The following is a 16,575-nucleotide window of genomic DNA, read 5'->3' as shown; positions in this document are numbered from 1 at the left end:
CCAACAGTGAGCACAGTGCAGGGCAGGAATAGCTCCATGCAGGGGCATCTAGTCTTCCCATCTAGGAACACCTGGTTGCTGCCGTTTGTCCACAATGCTGACCTCCAGTCGTAGCTGGTGCCCACTGTGCTCGCTGATCGGGTTTGTCGTCTCACGGAAGGCAAGATGCAGCTGTTCAGAAGCTATGCACTTATCAGCGCAGGCATTGCGCCTGTCATCTGAATCTTTCACAGCTGGAGCAGGGAGCCTCAGGCCCCCCCGCAGACTACGAGATGCCATTATGTGAGACTTGATGATGCAATCACACCCTGATGACTGAAACCCCGCCTCCCGCTGTTCTGCCTCCTGCGGTTATGCAGCGGTCATATCTCCCGCCCATAATGGGCACTGCACAGCCAAATTCAATTCTGGGCCATGGCAACTGGCAAGGGAACCGGTATTTTAGCTGAATGTGTCACCTGCGAGACCCAAGATTTTAACTTTTCATCTCTCTTAGCATTATTAAAATTGCAAAAAAGGGGGAAAGGGAAAACCCCGCAGTGTGGCCTGTGTCTCAGCTAATATCATAATAGTGCCGTATTTTGCTGTGGAATAGTTATGCTAAAGATGCCTACTAGGCACACATGTTCAGAGTTCAGCAATGAGCTAATTAATTGTATTCTCTGCACACAATATGTTCTGCCTAATATATGTTCACCGGATATTCTAAAAATAATAGAAATGATTAAATTCTGCTTCACCCTCCAGGTGTTCCTTTTTTCAATTCTCTGCATGTTTTTCAGTGGGTTTATGAAAACAGTACCAACCACTGTGTTGCTCACTAAATAGTATGCAACATTTCAAGAATGAGAATGCACAAGAACATTTTGAATGTATTTGTTTCAAAAATGTTACAATAACATTTTCACATCTTCAGAATGATGAATCAATGGACCAGTCAATGACCAGTCAGAATACTAGATGTTATTTGGTAGCCTTGGAAACATTTTCACAAAGAGTCCAGGAATGTTCTAGCTACAAAAAACAATGTAAGCTTTCTGTACAGTACATTTTGGTTGTAGTGGAGTCTCTCACTCCTTATATCTCTGCTGTTGGTCCATATTTTATATTGTCTGTACACATCCACTGTACTCTGCCCTTCTACTGCAATGCAGAAGTAGCTGCCCAATAGAATTTAATGTTTCATTCATATCACTGGCATATCATATTCACATTCATATCCTACATGAAGCCACTGTACTTGCTGTGACTAACCTTTGATGCATTATCCGTGCATTACTCTTAAGCATTATCAATATTGCTGATAATGGTACTGTTGCAATAAGGAATAACAATATGAATAAAACCTTTCATATTTCTGATGTAATGACCTTTCTGCCAGGTTTATTTTACGAGCCATTCTATGCAAACGTGCACACTGGACTTTTCAGTCAGCAAATAGGCATATAAAATATTGTTTAGTGCTGGTGCAGAAATTGCATTTGTTATTACAGCATCTGAATCCTATATTGTATATTAGAATAGCTCTACCCTTTACCAAAGACTGAGGGCTGAGATTTATTAGATTTACATGGCATTAACACTAATTGATGAATGTACATATCCAAATACATTACATTTATACTGCATATTATATTAGATATATTTCGGTGTGTGTCCATGTGTATCAGAGACAAGAACTTGCAGCTCAGTTGTACATTTCGGTTAATGTTAATTATATAAAAATGTATTTGAATTGATTGTGAATGGATTTCCAGAACTTATTGTATAGAGTATGGAGTATGTGTGACTCTAACTTGGCTCACATTCCTACACACTAAATCACACAAGGACAGGCCTAAAATTATTTAAAATAGTAAAATTATATAAAATTTTATAAAGTGGAGAATTGAAATACCACAAAAGTAGGATGAAAAGGGGTATCCAATTTGTGTGCAAATTACTGACAATCCTGCCTTTGTTAAATGCAATTAAAAATTGGGTAGTGAACCTGAGAATAATTTAATTGGTTTCTCTAATAACAACTGATTTAAAAAAACAGCTTAATTAATTTGTTTCACAATTTAAGGATGTGCTCTTCTTTTTTTTTGGAATGCATTGATGTGTAATTTTCTAAAGCTGTGCCATATTTCCTGTTGACTGCTGGCTGTCCACATCAAATGGGTCTGGGATAATTACTCTGTGGGGTCCTAATTGAACAGATTTCAATATATTTTGTCAGAAATGACTGCAAGTAGTGCACAAACAAACCACTCAAGTGGAAAATGTTTTCTACTTGATATTGAAATGCCAGAAGTGGAACTCTCCCTAATGATAGGAAACAATTATTATAACACACGCACACACTCACACACACACACGCACACGCACGCACACACGCACACACGCACACTCTCTCTCTCTCACATACACACACTTATAAAGTTTGCTCAGGATTATGCTGTGTTTGTACGAGCACAACACTGACTATATACACAATATGTGTCAGTATATTTCAAATAATGAAAAACGTTATGGCATAGAAAGAAAATTTGTCAATAATACAGGTCAAGCTCATAAGGAACATGCTGTAAAATATCATTTTTCATGCACTGTTTAAATCATTACACAGTGCATTCAGAAATTCATCACCAAGACCCCCCCCCACTTCAAATTTTGTCCCAATATACCCTAAGATATTAAGATATTAAAATGCAATGCATTGTTCATCATTCAACAAACAAATGATAACAGAAACAAAAACAACATTTCTCATTGACTTCACTCTCCCGGAGTCAATACTTTGCTGGTAGGCCTTTACAGCTATCAGCCTTCTCTGGTATTTCTGTATGAGCTTCATGCATTTACAGATTTTGGAATTTTGTATGCACATTCCTGTATGCATTATTTGCTTACACTTCGCAATGTTAGGCTGAGAGCATTGGTGCACAGCCATTCTGCGGACCATACAACATGTATTTAATAGGATTTAAGTTTGGGCTTTGGTTGGGATATTCCGGAATACTGACCTTGTTTTTAAACCATGCATTTGCAGTTTTGCAATGTGCTTTGGGTCATTATCCATTGGAACATGAATCCTGAAGGCATTTCTATGGCCTGAAACAGGTTCTCAATTATTTGGCTGTACTTGGCTTCACTCACCCTTGATGGCATCAAGTTTCTTAGTCCCTTCTACTGAAAAGAAACTCCATGGCATGATCCTGCCACCATAATACTTCAGTATCAGTGGTTTTACCATGTTTGTTTTGCTCCAAACATAATGCTTTGCTTTCAGGTCAATTAGTTCAAGTTTAGACCACAAAATCCTGGTGTGAATTAATGTTTGTATTTCTCAGATGTTGGTTCTGTCTAGCCCATGGGTGTCCAATTTAATCCAAAAAGGGCCAGTGTGGATGCAAGTTTTTGTTATAGCCCAGCACTAACGCACCTGATTGTACTTATAAAAGATTTTGATTGAAGACCTTGATTAGTTAATTCATTGAATCAGGTCTTGTAGTGCTGGGCTAATACAAAAACCAGCACCCACACCGGCCCTTTTGGATAAGATTGGAAACCCTGGTCCAGCTGTTTTTCCCAAAGACAAATCTAGGAAGTGCTGATGAGATTGATCTCTGGACAGTTTCCCCTATTTCAGCCACTGAGCACTGCAAATTCATCAGTGTTGTAGCTGGCCTCTTTACCTCTAACAATTGCCCTTCTTGGTCAGTTTCTCAGTTCGGTTGGACAGTCTGTCCTTCATGGCTTCTGGGTTGTGTCATCCATTTTGTTACAATGGAGTTAACAGTGCACCTAGGAAACATTAATGCTTTGCCAATCAAGTTATAACTTTCTCCAACTTTTTGCCAGCTGAGAAACTTCATTTTAAGAGTTCTATGGGCAGTTACATGGTCTTCACTTGCTGTTTAATTTGATGGACCTCACAAAATCTGTGATATTTATTCTGCAATTATGTAAATGAACACAGGTGTATTTTAAATGGAAGGTGAACCTCATTGACATATGTTACAATGTTTAAGTATACACAGGAACTTTGGTGCCTCTGGGTCCCTGACCATGGGGCTGACCCTCTGCTGAGTCACATTCCCTGTCCCCTTCCTCTTGTGATGCTGCAATAAACTCTGCCTGATCAATTAGGCACCAGCTTGGGGCTAGAACACCCCCTTTTGGAGGAATGGGGAGCATCACCTAACGGAATTAAGGACTGGCCTCCCTTATTATTGCCATTAAGTACTGAAATGTATTTTATTTAAAACTGACATCAATCTGTAGGATAGCGTAAAACTTGAAATACCTGATTAGGTTATTTTACTGCTGTTGTGTTTTGTTTGTTGTGCATATGTTGGTTGGGAATAGCAAATTCCCTGACCATGTTGTTTTACATTGTTAAAACTTTATTTTATGCGACTGATTAAATGAACAAACCACGTAACATGGAGTAGTGTGTCACTAACCCATAGCATGAATTAACCTTCGTTAAATGGCAGTAATGCTAACCTCTGCTAACCTAATGTTTAGTCGTCGTAGAATTATCATTTCCCCTGTTTAGAATCATATTATATTATTCCTCATATTATGTCAATTATTGTTTTATTTTAGCCTATTCACATATTTTTTTATCATAGCCAATAAATTTATATCCTTTATTTCCAAACCATTGTTGTGTCTGTTATTTCACTAAGTTGGGCTCTACAGACGTACCGAATTCTGATTGGTTGTTAAACTCCATTTTTCAGAATAAACCTGACAAAACCTCACTACACATATTTAGTGTAATCTCAAAGTGGAATAAACAAGATCCAATTTAGACTGTTGATTGATAATAGTCAATAGCCTTATCAGATTATTATCAGGTATTTATTTTAGTTCCTGATTTCCTCTATTATTGTATATTTGTCGCACAAAATAGTTTCAGATCTTTAGACAGAATGTACTATTAGACAAAGGGAAACTGAGTAAACATAAAACAATTTTTATATTAATAAGTTCATTTATTTAATGAAAATGTTGTCAAATGCCCATATCACCCATTTAGTTACTCATTCAACCAATTAGCCAAATTCAATTGATAATTAGATTCAGCTGATTGAACAAAGCCAGGCTTGATTGCCGCCAACCCTGTTGAATCTAAACCTCTGGGAACATATGAATGACCCCCTAAAATACCTCAACAGCAAAAACAGAAATTATAGGAAACATTTGGTTGCAGTTGCTGCTAAAGATGGTGCAACCAGTTAATATGTTTAAGTGGGCAATTACTTTTTCACATGGGTGATATGTAGAGCTCTGGTTCCTGACCACTAAATGCTTGATTTTAGTTCTCACTCTGTTCAATGGATGTTCTGCTATCGTTTATCTGCTGTTTGTTTGTTTGTTCTCAGTGCTGTTCAGTTGGTTCATTCCTCTCACCTGATGGTCTACCCGGGAGCTCAGTGGACTATGGATTTTGTCAGAACGAGGTACTGGTGTGGTGGCCCTTGATGAAATCCAATGTCCAACCTTTTGTTACTGCCTGTTCCACCTGCGTGCAAAGACCTCTTACCAGCCCCCTGTAGGTCTGATACATCCCCTGCCCATACCCACTGTCCCTGGTCTCACCTGTCACTGTATTTTATCTCTGGTTTCCCTTATCGTGGACCAGTTCTCAAAGGCCGTACACTTTGTTCCCCTACCTAAGCTGCTGTCCACTCCAAAGACTGCCCAAATTGTTTTCCAGCATGTGCCTAAGGTCCATAGTTTCCCCTTGGACAGTGTCTGTTCATGTCTCTCAGTTCTTCTCCAGGTTCCCTTGGGCTTTCTACTCTCATAGATGCCTCCACCGACCTGTCCTCTGGGGTCCATCCTCAGTCCAACGGGCAGACACAGTACGTCAACCAGGACCTGGAGACCATTCTGAGGTGCCATATCGCTGCCAACCATTCATCATGGTGTAAACTACTCGCCTGGGCCTAATGCAACATGCAGCAGCCCCCTCCTCCTTAGATAATTGAGGTACAACCCGTTACACAATCCATTGCTTCCTACAAGTGCCGATTGAGACAGACCATTCACTTTCTGGTTGACTGGGAAGGTCATGGGCCAGAAGAATGGTCCAGGGTTCCTGCTTGGTCCTAGGTTCCTGCTCCTGTCTGGACCTTCAGCTCATTCATGATTTTCACCAGTGAAAATGTTGAGGGCCATTCCACAGAAGAAGGGTTCCTGTCACAGCTCCGCTTCCTGACAACCAAATGCCCTGTTTTAGTTCACACCCTGTTCCTTTGACTTTTCCCTGTGCTTTGTGTCTCCTACTGTTTGTTGTAATTGGATAATTGGTTTTTCACATTCTGCACGAAAATGTATGTAAATATGAGCAGCTGTTTCCCAATGAGGCTCCCCAGAGAATCGGTAACTGATTACATAAGAAACTAAGTCTCACCAGGGTGTCTGTATATTTCCACTAAAATTCCAATTAGCATTTAGATGTTGTATTACAATTTTTGCCGTATATCATAAAATTATCGAAATTGTCAGTACCTGGTTTTCTAGTGCTGTAGATGGCAAATATGTTCATGTTTGGAATATTCCTTAAATTTTGGATTTTCAATCCATGTATTTTAACTCCAAGTCAGTTACTCTGTTAAGCTTAACTGCAAGTTAAGTTTTCCATTTTATGTTTAATCTTACAAGCAAAATACCCAACCCACTTTCAAAGGTCTATTCGTTTCAGCAAAATGGAATCTTAAATGCCAGAACTACGACTGGAACCTTACGGCTGCTGAATTTAATCTGCTGTCGAGTCCACCGGTAAATTGACACTACCAGGGGCCTTTCTAGGATTCAAATACATCAGGGGCTTAGCCCCAAGAGGAGTTTTAGTATGGCGCACGTGCAGCGCGTGTGCTAATTTTTTGGGGGGTCCATTTATTATAGTATTACACATACAAACATTACTGTAGATTACAAAAAATAATAGTGACAGTGCTATACTACTCTGGCTCGTATAGGGATATAATGTTGAATGAATGTAATATGTATGTGGCTATATTGCAAAGCAGAATGAAGACAGCTAGTTACATAATTAATGTAACTGGTTATGTTACAGTAGAGAAACAGACTAACAGAGTAAATAGCTACATGATTCAATATAACTGGCTATACAAACACACTTGGGTACCAGACTATGTAGCCTATAAGATATACTGCAAATAAATTAATAAACAAAATACTAGCAATAAATAGCTAGCTAACTACCTAGCTGCTTATCCTATGCAGCTGTGAGTGATGATATGTAATGTTGGCTTTTTAAAAAATCTTTCATACTAGCATGTAAACTGGCAATGCACTGGGCAGGCAAGCTAAAAAGAATACATAGCTAACAACGTTAGCTGGCTTAGCCAGCCAGTTACATTAGCTTGCTACCTAACGTTAGCTGTACTAACGTTACTGAGCTGGCATAACGGATAATTATTTTGCTGACGTTACACTTCTAAATCTAATTTTAGCTCGCTAATAGCCTAATTTTAGTTAATCACAATTAGCTGTATGTATAGCCGGTATCATCAACCGTGTGCTGCCCTGCACAAACCTGCATCTAGCTGCCCTGCACTCTCCGGCTGAGCTGCTGACTGGCTCTCAACATCCGCTGTAATGTTAGTTACATTCTCAATCTCATCATTATTCTCCTGAATCTCCTCCTCAACAACATGCCTCATTTTCACCATAATGTTCGGGACATTAATGTTATGCAATTAAAGTAGTCATGCTGAATACTTTGTCGCGTATCCTCTGCATGCAATGACTGCTTGCTGTCTGTGAACCATAGACATCACCAGGTGCAGAGTATCTTCTCTGGTGATGCGTGATGCTCTGCCAGGCCTGTACTGCTGCCGTCTACAGCTCCAGCTTGTTTTGGGAGCTAGTTGCCTCATGTTTTCTCTTCAGCATATGAAATGCATGCTCAGTTGGATTCAGAGCAGGTGACTGACTTGGCTAGTTAAAGAACTTCCCAGTTTTTGGCTTTAAGAACTTTTTTTCTGCTTTAGCGGTATGTTTGGGATCATTGTCTTGGCGTAGGATGACGTGCCATCCAATGATTTTGGAGGCATTTGTTTGAACTTGAGCAGATAAGATGCTTCTGTACACTTCAGAATTCATTCAAGTGAGCCTGTACCTGTGGCAGCCATACATGCTCAAACCATAAAACGGGGTGGCAGTGTAGTAAAATGGTCATCCGGTTTTTGTGCCTATCTTGTGGTTTATATCTTGCAGTGTAGCCTCTGTAGTTCTGTTCGTGCAGTCTACTGTGGACAGTGGACAGTAATCACTGACACATCCACACCTGCCTCTTGAAGAGTGATCTGTTAGAACGGTGTTTGGGTTTTTTTATTCATTACCGTGAGAATTCATCAATTGTTGAGGTCTTCCTTGGCCTGCCTGATCCTTTATGATTACTGAGCTCACCAGTGCTTTTTGATCAGCCTAAGTCTGACTGTTTTGTCTCTTCCTTGACTTTCATTCGCACAAAATGTGGTCCAATGCCAATAACAGACTCATTTACATCAATATGCCATATAATGAATGCTGATGATGATATTTCCCTTGGATGGTGACTGCCAATCTTGACACATTATTTTGTTTATTGAAAACAAATAAGCTATGTTCACATACTGGGACATATTCTCAGTGAAGCTAACTTATATTTATGGCTCAGCATCTGACATTTGCTGGTTTCTGGTGGAAAGAAATTGTGTCCCATGACATTGCGTGCACTGAAAACCTTACAGATTAAACAGCCTACGTGTGAATCTTTTGCCGTTTGACAATTTGGGATACCACTTCACATGATTTCTATACTATTGAGATGCCACTTGACATGACTGTTCAGTGTTCAGATATCGATTTCCTGGCCGTGGGGGGGATGAGAAGATGGCAAACAAGTGAAGGAGACATTTTATTACGTTTGGGACAGAGCACCTCACGATGCGGCATTTTAAATACTTTTGTGGTGAATGTGCAGGCAGCACATAATCACTTTCGCTGGCAGTTGTGAACAAATGCAAACTAATTGCCCTCATCTGTAGCCCATCTGCTTTGAACTCTTGTCTGTTAAGATTCTCCAGAGTCACATGACTGAGTGTGGAGCAGTGAGGAATGCAGGGAAGACAGCGTGTGGGATGTCCCGGAAGCATGGTGGCCCTGTTCAATGCAAATTTGGGCAATGCTTTGTGCCACTTGACGCCATGTAGGCATGTCTGTCTGCCAGTGATGTTAGGAATTGAGGGGGCTCTTGTGTTTAGTTACATAAGAACATGAAAGTAGGAATATGTGTCGTCGTCCCCCCCCCCCCCCCCCCTCTTCCCTATGCATTTGGGCCCCCTGCCCTGGTCTGTCAGTTCATTTCCTGCCACCCATCTTACCCAACCTAGCCCACCCTCTATTTCCTGTTTGTGTAGTGAATAGCCACCTTGAACCCCACAGGGATCTAGTTTTGACTACACAGACTAACAAGGGGTCTCATTTTGAAGGGCCCGGGTGATTTTTATGATTCTAGCATATGCATGTTAATTGTTAGTCTGTGTCAGCTTTCAGTGGCCAAAGAAATGGCTGAATCTTGCTGGAGCTTACCCTTAAGGACAGAGCATATCATTAGTGGATGTACAATGTAAAAGGTAAAAAAGGTACCAGATTTGCTGTGTACCTATTTACTGGTTGCTATAAAATTGAATAGCCGATGTGTGACTGCGGGTGTGGGTTATGGCCCAAGGTAATCGCTCAGGCTGTGAGGTTTCACAACTGTGTACAGGTTCTGTGGGAGATGCTCTGTGAATTGTTAAACAGTCATTTGTTTTAAGATTGTTGTTGGATCATGAGCATTCTTATGTCTCTGACATTGAACCATACCACAATTAAAAGCTTCATGCCAGCTTGTAAAATCCAATATCTATACCTCCCTTTATCGGTGGTTTCATGTGCATTGCACTTGGTTTGTCCAATCAAATCATCTCTGTTTTCATTTTCTCACAAGACTAACCCCCAGGGCCTTTGAAACAGGGTCTGATTTTGCTTTCTGTGCCAGCAATTTAAATGTGTGCGTTTGTCCAAATGCTCATTAATCAAGGATTACAAGAATGTCATTTTTAATGGGAAAAAATTTATGATGCGAAAGTGATCCTTTCCATTTTCCGCGTTGTGTCTTGTGCTCAGTGGAGTGTGTTGTGCATAACTGAGTATCTTCTCCTGGGAAGTCCTAATTGAAAGGAAGTGCTGGAAAGTTATTACAAAAGTCTCAAAGACATTGAAGTTACCCACACAGTAAAACTTTCCCAGCTTTGTTAAGTGAACAGTTCACCATCTTCATTAACACCCAAAGAGATGCATCATTTTCTATGACAGTGTCTATACATCTTAAAATGACCACTCAATGACGTTTCATACGTGGTAGCTTTGCTAATTTGAAGGTCCCTCAAGGTACTTCCAATTTAAAAAATGCTTTACATTGAAACATTATTCTTGAAAAGTATTCTCTGTACGGATGAAAACAATCTAACTGCCACATATAATGCATATATTTACTTTTTGTTGTTGCTTATAGGTGTAATTTTTCACATAATTCCCTATTATGTTCTACAACTACCCATTTTATTTCTGAGGAAATTATGTGTAGATGTGGTAAATTGCATATGTGGGATAGCGAAGTAATTACACAAACCTATTAGGCCTACATGTACTGTATACATGCATTGTGAATTATGCTTTTAGAGATATTCTTCATTGCCTGTCTTTTTCTGTGGCCAATAATAATGATCTAGGTTACATAACACTTTTTTTTCTTTTTTTTTTTAAAGATTACTGGCCCTTGTGGATTTATTAGTGATATTCTGAAACATCAATGTTTAAATGCATATTTTATGCTGAAGAATTGTTTTGTAGAATTCAATTCTAAACTTCTGTTCCACTGTGACATCATTATGTCTCTGCAAATGCACCATGCAAATGGGCAAAAATTAAAGATGATCCATTTGTGCTAATTTTGAGTGACCTCAAAATTATTTGCATTCTCTTACAAATTGCTGTCCATGCTGTCACTGTGAAATTGATTTCCTTCTCACTGATTTTTGGAAAAAAGCAGCAAGTCACTCAAAAAGCAGCAAGTCACATTAAAAAGGACATATATATATATATATGCAAATATATTTGTATATTTTTTATTTTAGATTTTTGGCAAATTACATATGCCAAATTTACCATTTCCATATTTCTTGTTGCTTGATGTTTAGCCATTACCCCTCCACCTGTAATCATTTCCATTGGATGCTCTTTACTTGTTGCTATGTGGCAATTTCATTGTAAAAGACTAAAAATCACATCCAAGTGATATGCCAGTTATATGCTAGTAATGTTTATATTTACATATTTTTACATAGATTTTTCAATGTTTCTTTAAAGACGTTTCAGTGCACTGCAATTTTCTTTTTTGCCCTTTCATTGATTTCCAACATACTTGGTATTCAATGTCATATCACATCACCTGTGCTCAAAAGGATCTGTGGCTACTAAGGATAGATATAGTGGCTATTTAAAATGAAAACATTTTTTACAACGTTGCAGTGAATTGTCAATTATTTGTCAAAATAAATTAATGTACAGATTATATCAAAGTATAAAAAATCATTATAAAAAGCAATAATATCATGTCATTTTCTTTCCGAACAAAGGATTGTCAACAAAATTGATGAGCTATTAGATGTAAATATTGGAGCCCTTCTACATTTTCAGTTTCTGTAACCATGTGTATTTCTCATGATCTCTGTCATATGAACAATATACTATTTGCATGATTTTCAACCGCTGAACTTACAAAAGGGAAATGCAAAGCTTTGGAAATGCTGCTCTCTGCTGTTAGAAGACAAATGATACAAGGCCACCAGGTTTAACAATAATCAAGAGAGTAAATGCATTTTATTAGGATTAGCATGATGTTTTTCCATGTGAATTATAATGTAGTTTCCATAAATATAATCTAATAATAATTAGTAAATGTACACCTTTTTGGTTGGTATGAATACTTGCTACTGGCCCTGAGTATTTTTTTTATTTGTCTCCATGTCTGCTCTGGGGGGTCCATCTAGTGGACCCCATGTGGATGGACATGATCATTTTTGTACTGCAAATTTTGTTTTTATTCATTAAAGTAGAAACATTAAAATTAATTTAGGCTCAAAAAAGGAGCACCCTCTGGCTGAACACTCAGAAAAATACCATTTTATTTTATGTCTACTTTTAATGATTGATTATTTTAATCAACAGCCATTATACATGCAATGAAGTGGCTTTTTAACAAATCAATGCACAGACGCAAACATATTTGGAAAAAGAGTGCAGTATTATTTAGTCTTGTTAAAAAGTGAAAGACCTCCTCCGGGTGCCTGCAGTCTTACAGTGTACTCCTCTGATACAGTGACACACAGGCACATGCTTCTCTGAGCTTTCCCAAATTAGCACAGGACCTTGCAGTGATTAGAGCAATCTACAAATACAATTGTCCAATCCCAACGGGAGACAAATAATTATTTTATAATTATAATTCTTATATAATTATATAAGAAAAAAAAGTTTTTTTTTTTTTTTTGTTTTTTTTAAAGCAAAGTTTAGTTTAGCATCTGATACAGCATACATGTACTGGAGTATTACATATATTTGCTAAATACGTGAGTAGTCTTTACATGGCTTACATTCATATTTATAACAATAAAATAATGTTATCAGAAATATTTGAAGAAATAACAGATTTGCACATACAAACTGAATTTTTTTTGTTTCCAATAGTGTATTACTAATCAGTTTTCAATACAGTGCAATAATTCCTGTCACATTTGGCCCTCACAATCCAGGTGAGTATTGCCATTTGGTTGTTGCAGTTGTTTTTGTTGTTCTTCTTCTTCTTCTCCTTCTTCTTCTTCTTCTTATTATTATTATTACTATTATTATTATTATTCCTCTCATCCAAAATATCATTTTTTATTTTCATCCAAAATATTACTCATTTTTTCTACACATGTCAGGGTTCTGTATGCTTATATTATGATTAGGAGTGATGTGGAGGGGTTTAAGAATGTATGCGGCATGAGAAGGGCTGTTTTTTTGTGTTTGTTTTTTTTTTGTTTTGCATTTCAGCATTGTCCAAGCATAAATTGTATTACAAGGCACTTTTCAGGAGCATAACAAAGCAAGGATCAGACTTGACTGTAAAACTACCCAACATTGGATTCCATATTTGACAAGTACTGTACTTCACACTAGTTTCTCAGAAATGATTTGTGCTGAGAACAAGGTATTATACTGACAATCTGGGAGTTTTGGTACAAAGACAAAAAAAATGGCTCAGAACCAGTCAACAGGTGTCCTCCATGTGTCCCAACAGGCCCTCTTTTCTTTTATGGTTTTTTCTTCTTTCTTTTTCTATGGCCTATAGCTCAACTTGTACATTAATTGGTTGTGCCAATTCTTCTTGTGCAACATCTGAATAATCCACCTCCTACCTGACCATTGCTCAACCCAGCTTTCAGTTCAGGCTCAGGTCATTTCCCATCCAGACTGCAACTCCTTCCTCACTGCTCTCCCTGCTCTGCCATCAGTCCTGTTCATGCTTTTTCCAGAACACTTCTGCTGGCCTGATCTCCAGCCTTCCCAAACTGCATCATGTCACTCCCCTTCTCACATCCCCACTGGCGATCTCTCGTCTCACACCAAATTCAGTACATCTGTGCAAGCCTGTCAGACAACTGAAGGGACTGCTCCATTATGTCTTAAAACCCACCACCAGCCAGACCTCTGTGTTCTGCTACCTTTGGGCTCCTGGCCCCTGGCCCCTAGCCCCTGAAAGCCTGCACTTCCAGGCCTTGTCACCCCCTGCTGGTGGAATGAGCTTCCCACTAGTGACTACAGCAGAAACCCTACCTACTTCCTAACCCTAACCCTATCTGCCACTACAAGGGGTACCTAAAAGAAAATGGGGAGGGGAGAGGGGGGGGGGGGGGTGGGTTCGCAGGGGCCCTCAAAAAATATTAGAACAAAATAGTTTCTTTCCATGCAGCCCAAAATTTCTGGTCGTGTCCCTGATCACCCTACCTCTACAGAATGTAGACACCCTTAAGCTATTCTCTTTTTGGGATATTTTTTTGAAAGGGGCAAGTGATAACAGTGGTCAGTAGTGTGACATATTTTGGCAGAGAGACAAGTAGCTTGATATGCCTCTTTTAAACCTTGGAGCAGACATAATGGGACAATGTTTTTGTAATTTCCTAGGTGTTTTAAACCATACAAATGTCAAATGTCAGCTCTTGAGTCAACATAAAATTTCTTATTTGACACCCTTAAGAAACAGAAGTTGGCACATGCATGGTTTCCGGGGCATATCATATTCTTTCAATTGGAGGCTGTGTTGAATTTACATTTTAATTATGGCATGTATTGATACTTTATAATCTATTTCTTTCTCGACTGCAGTTTTCACTTTGTTTATATTAATGAGTTGAATGCATTATCAAAGCAATGATCTATACATCTATGTATAAATGTGTAATGGGCAGCTTGCATTTCATCAAATAAAGGTTTTTAACTAAATTCCAAAATTCCTCCTCCAATTTTTGCTTACCCTTATTATGGTATTATGGTATGGTATGGCATGGTATTATTATGCTAACATACCAAATTGACTGTTTTTACAGATGATACAGCAACATTGGCCTGTCAGTAGGCCAATGCTTAAACAAATACACAAAACCCCCAGCTGCCAGCAGGGTACAGGAAGCTAGTTCAGGAAAAAAAAAAGAAGTTATATACAGAAAAAAAACATTCCCAAGGAGCAGGGAAATATAACATAAGCTACACAAGCGATTTTCATGATTTTGAGAGCAACGAGCTGTACAACTGCATAAATTTGACAATTTTATTTATTTGTCGTGTTTTAAGGTGCTTGCATCAATGTAAACTGTAGCTGCATGTGTAGCCAGTTCAGGTACGGAATGCCCAACTTTGAGCAAGTGCAAGTGCAAGTTCAAATTTTATTAAGGGCAAAACTAACAAGCGATTTGCATTAATGAATGCGATCAAATTGAGTATCAGACTCCATTTTAGAAGTCATTTTGGGTTTTCACCTTTAAAATATACATAAAACAAATGAAAAAATAGAGCTTTTCAGTATATTTTGCTGCTTTTAATACTTTATATTCAATGCATAAGTGAGCTTACCATAAATAATATTCAACATTATTGGACATTTCACCTCCCCCCTCTCCCTTAATTTGGGACTTTAGTAAAATCGAATTCCAAAATACACACAAAAAAACAAACAATAACAACAATAATAATGATATCATGCTGCAGGCTTGTCAGAAAATCAAAATGGGAGATCTTTTGGCCCCCCTGCAACAGGAGGTCAGACCCAGAATCCTCCCCACCAAACCAATGAGAACTATAAAAGCAGACATGCACGTGCGTGCACACACACACACAGACACACACACAATACAATAAAATAAATAAAATGCTGTCCAAAAACCGGCGAACATTTAACGGTAAATAAATAAATAAATCAGAAAATCCAAACGCACCACCAGGAGCGCCAGAGGTGCACAGGCAGTAACATGAAAAAGAAGAGCCCTGCAGCACAGCATTTCTGCTCCTTTCAGAGATCCACACCTGACCCTGCCGTCCTCATTGACAGAGACACAAACTGGGGGAGGAGCACTGAACAAGACTCCGGACCCCCAGGGTGTCACAAAGAATAATACAATAATCTTCTGTTCCCTGGCTCCAGGCATGTCAGTGCCACTGAGATGCTATATTTATTTATTTATTTCGAAAAAGGGAAGAGCAATCTTTGTTGAATCAGATTCTGCAAATATGCAGCACTGCAACAGTTGAAAATAAAGAACTACTATTTACAAAGCGGAGAGTTTGCACACGGTAGAGTTTTGCCTGTGATCATTTCTGACGTGTGACACGGGGAGTTCATTACAGGTTGCAGTGGGAATCGGAGTTCTCGTTTTGGAGTGTTTGGCGGCTTCTGATTTGACAGGGTTGATCGGAATCCTTCCGCCTCTTCATTTTCCACGTGTTGAGAATGAGATATTTTATGCCAGATGACAGGAATGCATTCTTCATACTTCAGTGCTCCTCTACAGCAACACTGCTCCAATGGCACTAAACAAGAGCATTTCAATCATGCAGTGTGTGAGCCAAACTAGTTACACTTCTTATAAACAATACACACAATGAAATGCAATGATTTCACCACAGTTGTATAGCGTGAATGCTTAAATGTGTTAGGAAAGCATCTATGTAATTGTCTATAACATATATTCTTCATAAATGTGATTGACAATACTGCATATAAAACCATAAAACCTTTTTTACAAATGGTTTTCTATGCAATATCGTCCACCACATTTATGGAGAATATCATTAGTATGCAGAGCCGCCCCAGCTGCACCATATAGCTGGGTCTCAATACAGAAGATGGCCCTGGATTAACTCAAAGGTTAGACCTTTGTTCATGCCCTATGGACAAGCATGATGTGACTGAATGAGTGATCACTA

The sequence above is a fragment of the Anguilla rostrata genome, chromosome 1, assembly GCF_018555375.3.
Source record: "Anguilla rostrata isolate EN2019 chromosome 1, ASM1855537v3, whole genome shotgun sequence".
Classification (NCBI taxonomy): Eukaryota; Metazoa; Chordata; class Actinopteri; order Anguilliformes; family Anguillidae; genus Anguilla; species Anguilla rostrata.
The sequence above is the reverse complement of the archived record's forward strand: the minus strand, read 5'-3'. Positions refer to the sequence as shown.